The following is an 11,431-nucleotide window of genomic DNA, read 5'->3' as shown; positions in this document are numbered from 1 at the left end:
GCATTGATGAGTCTCTTTTTAATTCTCACACGCAAAGATTTAATGCGCCTTGAAATTTCAAAAGGAGATAAAGATGAGCCTTTAAATGAAAAAAGTAAAAAAAAAATAGGATAAGTTCTATAAACCGGAAAGGAGGGAGTATAATACATGCATGCAAAAATTTCAGTGTCCTGTTGCATCGCCAAATTTCTTCTCCACCGTGACGCTTTATTTTGCGTGCACACATCACAACACATCTACATAAACAACCTTCTAATTTTTACTCCTTCCGTCCTATATTGTAAGACGTTTTACCTTATATATAGGACGGAGGGAGTAGAACATTAATTAAATTCGAGCAATGCTGTTACAGCCCATGGGCCAAGCACACGCTGGTGAGGCTTAAATGGGCTGCATTCTGAAGTGATCTTTAGGCCTTCGGACTTCGGCCTGGGATGCCCATGCGTAGATCATCGACATAGGCTGAGAGAGAGAAAACGGCATGTGGCTATTTATTGTGGAGAACATTGCCTCAAAAAAAAAATTTATTGTGGAGAATAAAAATAGATTACCATCTCGATCATGGATGTGTGTGCTGCGTGATTAATTCATGTTGTATGGGTTGGAATTACATCGGAATGGTTGCTGACTGGTGCATGCAAAATCCAATAGCATTTTCCCCTCTCTCTTGGTTGGCCTTCTTCCCAGCTGGTGCCGCGGCAGATGGGAATGAGAGAGCTGAAGGGCGGACCGAGAGCCAAAATGCCCCCGTGTCCAGGTTTACACTATACACGATGGATGTCGAACAATACTATATATAAAAATAACATTTGCATGTCTCATAAGGATGTAATCCCATCATTCCTGAATATAAAAAGTTTTGGTAGTTTAAATTGAACAACCAAAACATCTTATATTTACGAATGGAGGGAGTATATATGTACGTGTCTGCGAATGTACTATGTTTCTAAAAAAATAACTTAAAATGTCAGTAAAGATTGTTACTGAAATAAAACATTTCACCTGAAATACTCGTTGATTATTTAAAAATGGACACTAAAATATCTGAACACTAAACGACAAAACAAATTTTCTTGCAAGGGCAACATACAACAATAGACCTTGACTGCGTACGATAACAGAACATGAATTGTGTTTTACTCGATCTCCCTACTGCGTGAGGTTAACAAATAATCCTAATAGATGTGAAACCCTAAGAGAAATTAGCAAATAGTGGCAATCCAATTTCAACTATAATATCTTAAATTTAAAATCCCTAGAAATACATGTCAGAAAAAACTAGATTAACATGCGAGAGATTGACGACAATGGCCGTAGTGTGGGTAGCCGTGAGAGCAGGGCCGGTTGGCAGAGGGGAGAAGCATCGACGGCGTCTTGCTGAGCAGGCGACGTCAACTCGCTGTGATTAGATTCCACGTCACGAGGCGAGTAGACATGCATGTAAAAGAGGAGAAGATCGATCCAATCGATCATACGGCTTTTTTTTATAAACATGTCAAAGCCAGGGCTGGCAGCTACGAGCTACCCCAACTGTCAAGCCAACGGGTCAACGTCATATCCTCTTATACGGCTTTTTTTAGGCGAATGGATAATAGAGTTAGGTCTGGCTACCTCCAACCGATCGCCTGGGCTGCTACTGCTAGTTGGGCCGCGCTTGGTTTATCTTGTTGCTTGCCTCGCTAGCCTCACTCCAGTTCAGCCAGTGTCCTAGCAGGGCATTCCCTAAAACGGCGTCCGTTGCGCCCGTCACAGGCATGGGCGCAAACGGGCGCACACCCCCCACGGCACACTGGGCCGGCCCATTACGTGTTTTTATTTTGTGTCTTAATCCGCAAAAAGGGGCGCTACCAGGATTCGAACCAACTAACGAGAGCAGGGCCGGCTGGCAGAGGGGAGAAGCATCGACGGCGTCTTGCCGAGCAGGCGACATCAACTCGCCGTGATTAGATTCCAGGTCACGAGGGGAGTAGACATGCATGTAAAAGAGGAGAAGATCGATCCAATCGATCATACGACTTTTTTTAATAAACATGTCAAAGCCAGGGCTGGAGCTACGAGCTACCCCAACTGTCCAGCCAACGGGTCAACGCCCTATCCTCTTACACGGCTTTTTTTAGGTGAATGGATAATAGAGCTAGGTCTGGCTACCTCCAACCGATCAGCTGGGCTGCTACTGCTAGTTGGGCCGCGCTTGGTTTATCTTGTTGCTTGCCTCGCTAGCCTAAGTCCGGTTCAGCCAGTGTCCTAGCAGGGTGTTCCCTAAACGGTGCCTGTTGCAGGCATGGGCGCAAACTGGCGCACACCCCCAGCGGCACACTGGGCCGGCCCATTATGTGTTTTTATTTTGTGTCTTAATCCGCAAAAGGGGCGCTATCAGGCTTCGAACCAACTACCTCCCGCGTCAAGGACAGCTAGTTCAACCACGCGGCCACATAGGCCAGGATATGGTTACACTTTAGTTTGTTCGTCTAGTATTCGTTCTTCTTCCTTTTTCCTTCTTTTGTTTTGCTTTTTAAATTTTTTGTTTTATTTTTTCTCTTCGTCTTGGCACGATGAATTCGTTCGCAAATACATGAACATTTTCTTCAAATCGATCAACTTTTTTTCTAAATCCATGAACTGTTTTTAAAATTTTGATTAACTTTTATTCAAATTCGATGAACAATTTTTTGCAATTTGATGAACTTTCTTCGAATTTCAATTAACTTTTTTCGATGTTGATGAACTACTTCAGATTTGACGACTTTTTTCCAATTTTAATGAATTTATTTTCAATCGATGAACTTTTTTCACCTTCTTGTAAACTTTTTTCCAATACCGATGAACTTTTTTCAAAATCGTGACCTATTTTTCAAAATTGATGAAGTTTTTCAAAAACGGTCAACCTTTTTTGAATTTTGATGAACTTTTTTTAAAATCGGTGAACTTTTTTCAAAACTAATGAACCTTTTTTGAATTTTGATGAACTTTATCCAAAATCGATGAACCTTTTTTGAATTTCGATGATTTTTTTTTCAAAATCGATGAACCTTTTTTGAACTTTGATGAACTTTTTTCAAAATTGGTTTACTTTTTTCAAAATTGATGTACCTTTTTTGAATTTTGATGAACTTTTTCAAAACTGTGAACTCTTTTATCATGATATGTGAACTATTTTTTTAGAAATTGATAGACATTTATCTCAAAATCGTGAACTCTTTTTCAAAATTGATTTTTTTTCAAAACAAATGAACTTTTCTGTAATTCATGGACTTTTTCCAAAATGTTTTCAAAAAAAATAAAAATCAAAGCGAATTACGCGACTACAAATGTACTTATACAAGTTCGCCCTGTATTTGGTTAGTAGCGCAAAGTATGTGAGGTGGTAAACACACTCGTTCTCTGTTCTTATGGCGCGAGTTTGATCCTCTAGGAGAACGATTATTGCGGTTGTTGTTTTTTTTTTTTGCTTTTTTCTCGCTATCCCTTGTATTTCGCTGGGCCGGCCCACTCACAACTCTTTCGGGCACCAGTACCAGAAACCGCGCTGAGAGTGCCGGTTAGGAGCTCCCTCCTAGCAGGGTAAGTAGAAATTTTACCCGGTGTCATGTGACACCGGTTGTGCTAACATGGGTGGGTCCGCCCCTCTGCCTGGCGGTGCTGCTGCTTGTGCCTCTGGTGGTAACGGCGGCAGACAAACATCACGAGGAGCTGCTGGAGAGTTTCAGAGCGGCCTTGCGGAACCAGTGGGAGCTCGACGGATGGACCCGTGACAAAGGCGTGTGCCGGTTCCCCTTTGCCGGGTGGCAGGCTCGTGTCGCTGTCCCTAGCTCATGTCCCGGTTATACTTGACTTCCCCGCCGTCACCGGCACGCTGCTGCGGCTGGGCAGCGTTGTGGCGGTCAGCTTGCGAGGCGCCAACATCAGCGGCTCAATCACGGATGCCGGCCGGGGCTGGAGGTGCGGCCATACGCTGGCAGTGCTGGACCTGTCAGGCAATGGCAAGCTGAGCGGGTCCATGGACAACGTGGTCGTGCTCACTATCGCATGCGGCGGGCCAAGGGAGCTGATCCTTTCCGGCAACCTCATCGGCGGCTGGAACGGAGACGGAGGTATGGTCTTTGCTGGTTTAGATGTCCTCGACCTGTCCTACAACAAGATCACCGGCGACCTCGGCCAGATGTTGCACACTGCCGCGGGTGGTTCCGTCGGTTAAACCTTACCGCACTAGTAGAAAAAGGGTCAAACGTGAAGCACATTAGTACCGTTTTGTATTTGAGCCGGTACTAATGGTACCATTAGTGCCGGTTCGAACGGATTTGCATTAATGTCGGTTCGTGTTGAACCTTTAGTACCGGTTCGTGGCACGAACCGGCACTAAAGGGGTGGTGGCAGGCTGGCGTCAGGTCGGGGCCCCACGATCAACTTTAGTACCGGTTCGTGACCTTTAGTACCGGTTCGTGCCACGAACCGGTACTAAAGGGGTCTAACCTATAGTACCGGTTCGTGCCACGAACCGGTACTAAAGGTCCCATTTTCAAACTCTACCCCCCTATCGCCTTTTCAGTTTTAAAAAAAATAAAAGAAAATAATGGAAATGTCAAAAAAATAAAAGAAAATAAATTTCTCATGTGATATGTGGTCTAGTTGTTGGGAAAATTTGCAAATGTGAATTTTGACTTTATTTGCGAAATCTCTCTGAAATTTGTAAAAATGGGCATAACTTTTGCATACTAACTCGGATGAAAAAGTTTTTTATATAAAAAATCATCTACTCGAAAAGTTACGGGGCTTTTAAGATCTAGAGTGGAAAAAATTGAAAAATATTCAAACAGTGGGCAAACTGTGGTCAAACAATGGTCAAACTAATTATTCTAGAATATTAGTGTTACTAAATTTTTTTTTTATTTATTTCAATTTTGGTCAAATCTGGTCAAACTGTGGTCAAACAATGGTCAAACTAATTATTCAAGAAATATTAGTGTTACTAAATAATTATTGTTTTTAAAACAATAGTTTCAAACTCAAACAGTGAAATGTGTCACTTCATGCTCAAGCAAAATTCCTGAAGGTTAATAGGATTGACATCTTACTATTGTCAGGAAAACAACAAGTGCAGACTCGGAAACGAAGGAGAATAGAACCTGAAAGTTAAGCGTGCTCGGGCTGGAGTAGTGAGAGGGATGGGTGACTGGTCGGGAAGTTAGATGATTTGAAATGAGTGATCCACACTTGAGCAGTTAAGAGAGGTGATTAGAGACTAAATCATCAAATAATTCAAAAAAAATAAAAAAAATAATATTTTTTTCCAAAATTTTCAAAAAAAGAAATCAAAAAAAAAACCTTTAGTACCGGTTGGAACCGGTACTAAAGGTCCCCCATACTAGGGCGCGAGCTCACGCCACGTGGTGGCACTTTAGCGCCGGTTCGTGTCGAACTGGTACTAAGGGGGGGGGGGCCTTTAGTGCCGAAACCTTAGTGCCGGTTCCATAACCGGCACTAAAGGCCCTTACAAACCGGTACTAATGGTCCATTTTCTACTAGTGCCGGGAACATGATCACCGCCACCGGCTCACTCCCTGCGTTCTCCAACTGCTCCAGAATGGATCCGCTTGACCTGTCCGTCAACCTCATCTCCGGCGAGGTGGTGACCGGTGTCCTTGCCGGCTGCAGTGCTCTAGTTTCGCTCAACCTCTCCGGCAACCACTTGAGTGGCACTTTCCTGCTGAACATCACAGGGCTCGCGTCGCTCTCCTACCTCGACCTATCGAACAACAACTTCTCCGGCGAGCTCCCAACTGGCAGCGGCGCATTCACCTTTGTGCACCCGTGTCTCCCATCGCTCTCTTTATCCATGAACAGCTTCAGCGGCTCCCTGTCAGACTCCATGGGCGAGCTTGCCGAGCTCAAGACGCTGGACCTCAGCTCCAACAAGCTCATCAGCGCTATACGGTCATCACTCTGCTCGGGAACTGGCATTTCCAAGCTCAAGGCACTCTACCTGTAGAACAACTACCTCAACGGCGGCATCCCGCCAGCCATCTCCAACTGTGCCGGCCTCGAGTCTCTCGACCTCATCCTGAACTACATCGATGGTTCCATCGCCACATCCCTCAGCCACCTTCCCCGGCTTTGGGACCTCATCCTGTGGGAAAACAAACTAAAGGGCGAGATCCCGGCGTCATTAGCCAGTGCTCGCGGGCTGAAGAATCTCATCCTTGATTACAATGGTCTTATAAGTGGCATCCCGCCAGAACGAATGAATTACAAAAAACCACCACATTTTAAGTTATGTTCCGGAATTACAACTACATTTCTTGGCCGCCCCAAAAATCTATCGTTTTCCTTGCTAAAATTCTCAATAAACACTAATGTCCGGTTTGAAGTGATTAATCTGATTTCTGACATGTCGGGCCTGCTGTAAGTGCTGACGTGGCACAAAATTGTCAACATCGTTTGTTGACCTGTTAAGTTAGACGGAGGGCCTACCAGTCAGCACCCTTATCTCTCCCAAACCTTCTTCTTCTCTTTGGAGGCTTTCCATCGAACAGCTTGGGTGCATCCAACGTTGCCACCATGCTCAAGCTCGCGCCGCTGCATGGCCAGCCAGCTACCGCCGCACCGAGGAGGGTGCTGTCCCGAGCCGCATGGCCACTGCCTCCATGTAGGTCGCCTCGCACAGCCTGGCGAGCCATTCCGAAGCTGCACTGTTGCCGCCTCCGTGCAAGTTGTCCCGAGCAGCCGCGCGTGAGGCTGCCGCCCGACGACAGGCAGGGTCACCGCCGACAGCTTGCGCGCCACGACAATTGGTTGTCCTCGTCCGGGAGCTCGCGTGCGCTAATTTGGCATCCCGTTCGGCACCATTCCACGCATCGAGCTACTCCGAACGACGGCATAGGGGTAGGAAGTGGCGTGGCCTAGTGAGCAGCCGACCGCCTCGACGCACACCAGAGGAGGGCGACAGAGCTCGTCGGGACAGGGAGGGGAGGGGTCGCGTCATAGGAGCCATTGAACTCAGCGTGGGGCGGTGTAGGGCGGGATGCACGGCGACGGATCTCCCCGGCGCTAGGAGGGAGAAGAGATGGAGGAAGGTGGATGGCTCGATAGGAGAGCAAGGAGGTGGGGTGGCGTTGGAAAAGGAGGTGGTGGGGCGGCGCCATCCATGAGGGAGAGGATGCGGGGAGCCGCCGGCCATGCGCGAGAGAAGGTGGGGTGTGGTCGCGGGGCATTTTTTCATAGTCAACACAAACGGTGTTAACATGTGTGCCAGGTGGACCTGACCTGCGGGCCCAACATGTCAGAAATCAGATTAATCACTTCAAACCGGTCATTAGTGTTTATTGAGAATTTTAGCAAGGAAAACGGTAGATTTTTGGGGCGGCCAAGAAATGTGGTGACAATTCCGGAACATAACTTAAAATGTAGTTGTTTTTTGCAATTCACTCCGCCAAAACTGGTGAACTGCTCGGATCTGAACTGGCTATCGCTCGAAAGCAGCCCGGTGCCGGCATGGCTCGGGCGGCCAAACAACCTAATAATCTTGAAGCTAAATAACAACTCCTTCTCAGGCCTGATACTGCCGGAGCTAGGAGCCTGCAAGAGACTAGTTTGGCTGGACCTCAATGAGAACCAGCTAAATGGAATTATACCGCTGGAGCTGGCGAGGCAGTCAAGGAAGATGTCGTCGGGCTTCGTCACAGGGCGACCATATGCCTACTTGCGAAACGACGAGCGGCAGAGCAGTGAATGTCGCAACAAGGGGAGCCTGCTCGTGTTTGGCGGCGGCTGTTCGGAGGACTTAACTCGGATGTCCAGCAAGAAGCTGTGCAAATTCACCATCATGTACTTGGGAAGCATGGACGAGTTCACTTCCATTGAAGATGGCTCCATGATATTCCTAGACCTTTCCTTCAACCAGCTAGTTTCTCAGATCCCAAGGAGCTTGGAAACATGTTCTACCCCACGGTCGTGAATCTTGGGCACAATTTATTGGAAATTCGTTCACAGGATCAATCACATTAAATCATGATGAACACATTGCGCACAAAAACTGATAGCAAAGGATCCCTGATGTGTCATCTTTTCTCTTTATTTCATTTTCTATTTTCTAACGGTGTTACAAAACTCACACAACCTGGTGTATATATACACGGCCTCACTCATGAGCTAGCTATCCGACTCGTAGAAGACTTTCAATACGGACGCACAAAGGAACCTCTCCGGACGAATCACCGGCAAGCTTGATCACAAGCCTAACATGACTCGAACTCCAACTTCTATACGTATAGACTCAAATACTTGGTAGTCTCTCCATCTAGGTGTATAAATCATTTTATGTTGTGCATCGCGATCAAGGCGGAAGGGAAAATAAGAGAACTTAATGTTTATTTGCTAATTAATAGCACTGCATGCAATAAACTTTCCGTTGCATTTTAGGTTTAGTAGTTTCAAGTCATTGAAAGCATACATGCCTTCCATGTTTTATTGGTTGATTCCTTTATTTATGTCAAAAAATGAGATGAAAGTTAATGTATCGCGCCTAAGTGTTTTGGGATTATTTAGTTTCCGTAAGGTGACTTATACACCTAGACGGAAGGAGTACTACAACTAGAATGTGTCATGCAAAGTTCAACTGGACAACGTTCTAATCAAACTTACCTAATTGTAGGTGTCATATGTTTGCATTATTCCAACACAATTTGCTTTCTGGTGCCATTCCTAAGGAGCTTGGAGGTGTCAAGAAACTGGTAGTGCTTGACCTGTCACACAATCCGTTGGAAGGCCCAATCCCGACTTCATTCTCCTTGCTGGACCTGTAAGAGATTAATCTGTCATACAATAGGCTGAATGGATCAATACCGGAGCTTGGATCCCTTGTCACTTTCCCGGAGAGTCAGTATGAGAACAACTCTGGCTTGTGTGGTTTCCCTCCATCTCCGTCCTCAAAATTTTCGCAACTCAGTAAAGACAAGCCTCCATATTACAATTATCACTTGCTCAAAATCGTACTCCCCAGTAACACTATAGCTCTCGTTGCTATTACTTTTTCCTTATACTATTGGTACCTATCAATCAGAAAGAAACATGAAAAAGGCGAGTTCAAAGCTTTAATGGATCTGGGAGACCCGGTAGGCCATCAATTAATCACTCACCTCCACTGTGTCCGTGCCACTGATAATTTTAGTGAAGATTACTTGTTGGGCTCTGGAGGTTTCGGAAAAGTTTTCAAGGGCCAGCTCAGCAGCGGTTTAGTGGTTGCAGTAAAGGTTCTCGACATAAGATTGAAGCACTCCATTAGAAGCTTTGATGCCGAGTGTCGTGTACTCCGCATGGCACGACACTGTAACCTGATACGGATAGTCGGCACATGTTCTAACATGGACTTCATACCGCTAGTGCTACAGTACATGCCCAATGGCAGCTTAGACACGGTATTGCACCACTCGCAGGTTGGAGATAGGCAATTTGGATTCCGCGAGAGGCTGGGAGTTATGCTTGATGTGTCAATAGCAATGGAGTAGCTGCACTATGGATACCATGAAGTGGTCTTGCATTGTGATTTGAAGCCAACCAATGTATTATTTGGCGAGGACATGACTCCACGTGTGGCAGACTTTGGCATTGCAAGGTTATTACACGGTGATCATATCCTCAACGATGTCTTCCAACATGCCAGGTTCAGTTGGGTCCTTAAGATTGGCTATCTTGCTTAACATACATATCCGTTTCCTTTGACTAATAAATCATGTTTAAATTTTGTTCATCGTTTTCTTGTGTAGAGTATGCATCATTTGGAAAAGCATCACGACTGAGTGATGTGTTTAGCTATGGAATAATGTGCTGGAATTTTATCTATTTTGGGCCTAGCCCAATAGCAGTTTCAAAAATTCCTAATAAATCCTAGAGGCCCACGCAGCCCATTTGTGCAAGGCAAGAGGTGGAATAAAAGTTTAGTCCCACATTGCTAGTTTAGAGGGAGTTGGACCTCTTTATAAGGGAGGTTCTTTCCCCACATGTATGAGCATGAGAACAAGAGGGACATCCACGCGCGCTCCTCCTCCGCCGCCCGTCTCGCCACGCCTCGTCACGCCGCGCCGCGCCGCGGGAATGAGCCGAGCCGATGTCTAAATTTTTGCCACGCACGACGAGTATACGAAAGGTCACGTGGGAGTTGAAATGTTTTTCTGTAGTGGACACTGAATTCGAACGGCGCGCCTCTTCGGTCGCTGCCTGTTCGCTTCGTCTCTCTTCGTTGCTTCACCTCCCGTCGCAGCCTCTTCGCGTCCTTCTCCTGTGCCTATATAAGAGAGGTGGCTCCTCTCCAGAGAGACACACCAGAAGAACCCCTTCCTCTCGCCACAAAGTTTCTGAGCACTGCGCTGCTGCTACGATCTTTCCCATCCCGGCTTGCGACGTGCACCGCACGTCGGAATAGTAGGCCTCCGAAACCGCATCTTTTGAGTCCTGTACGGGAGAAGGGCGATAAGGTTTTTGGGGAGCGCTCAGCGCGACTACTGGCTGCTTCATCACGGACGAACCGGTCGCCGACGACTACTTCCCCAACGACGACTTCTTCCCCGACGTCCATGACCTCCTCGACGACATGGCAGGCGAGGACACCGACCCCAAGTCCAGCGCTTCTGCTGCTGCTATCCCGTACGTGTTCTTGTCTTTCCTGTTAAAGGTTCTGCCACAGTTCCTTGTTCTAGTCCTTGTCCTACACATGTTAGGTTCTACTTCATATATACTACTTGCTATACTGTCTGCTTTAGATATGATAGGCTACGGTTCATATATGCAGAAGCTATTTACCTTCTCTCTGTCAGAACGCATGACTTGTTTTATCTCTTCTATATTAGTCATGCTTTATCTAGTATTTCTGTTCATAAAATCATTTGGTAAATTGCTCATATTTCCAACAATCCAAAAACCTTATCATAGGCAATTTACCCCAAGTGGTTTTGCTGCTTCCATGAGACCTCCTATGTTTGAGGGTATCCACTATAAGAGGTGGTGCGTGAGAGCAGTCTTATGGTTTCAAACCATGAGTTGCTATGACGCCACTCTCGGCAAACCTGAAGGAGAGCTTGATGCTCAACAGGCACAAGCTTTTCAGAAAATGGATACTCTGTTTAAGGCTACTCTCTTGAGTGTTCTTGGTGAGAACATAGTTGATGCTTATGCGTCAATTGATAATGGAAAAGATATGTGGGATGCACTCGAGGCCAAGTTTGGGGTCTCAGATGCTGGCACTGAGCTGTACATCATGGAGCAATTCTATGATTACAGGATGACTGAAGAGCGCTCTGTGGTTGAGCAAACTCATGAGATACAGTCATTTTCTAGAGAACTTGAGCACTTCAGTTGTATGCTACCGGACAAATTTGTTGACGGAGGTATCATCACTAAGCTTCCTCCTTCATGGAGGAACTTTGCTACCTTGCTGAAGCAT

At 46.1% G+C, this 11,431-nt stretch overlaps 1 pseudogene; it reads left to right on the top strand.

Moving 5' to 3' along the window:
- The first annotated feature begins 5,533 nt into the window (after nt 1-5,533).
- LOC119299053 lies at nt 5,534-9,500 on the top strand (annotated as a pseudogene).
- Nucleotides 9,501-11,431: the final 1,931 nt, after the last annotated feature.

This window comes from Triticum dicoccoides, chromosome 5A, assembly GCF_002162155.2.
Source record: "Triticum dicoccoides isolate Atlit2015 ecotype Zavitan chromosome 5A, WEW_v2.0, whole genome shotgun sequence".
Classification (NCBI taxonomy): domain Eukaryota; kingdom Viridiplantae; phylum Streptophyta; class Magnoliopsida; order Poales; family Poaceae; genus Triticum; species Triticum dicoccoides.
The sequence above is the reverse complement of the archived record's forward strand: the minus strand, read 5'-3'. Positions and strand labels throughout refer to the sequence as shown.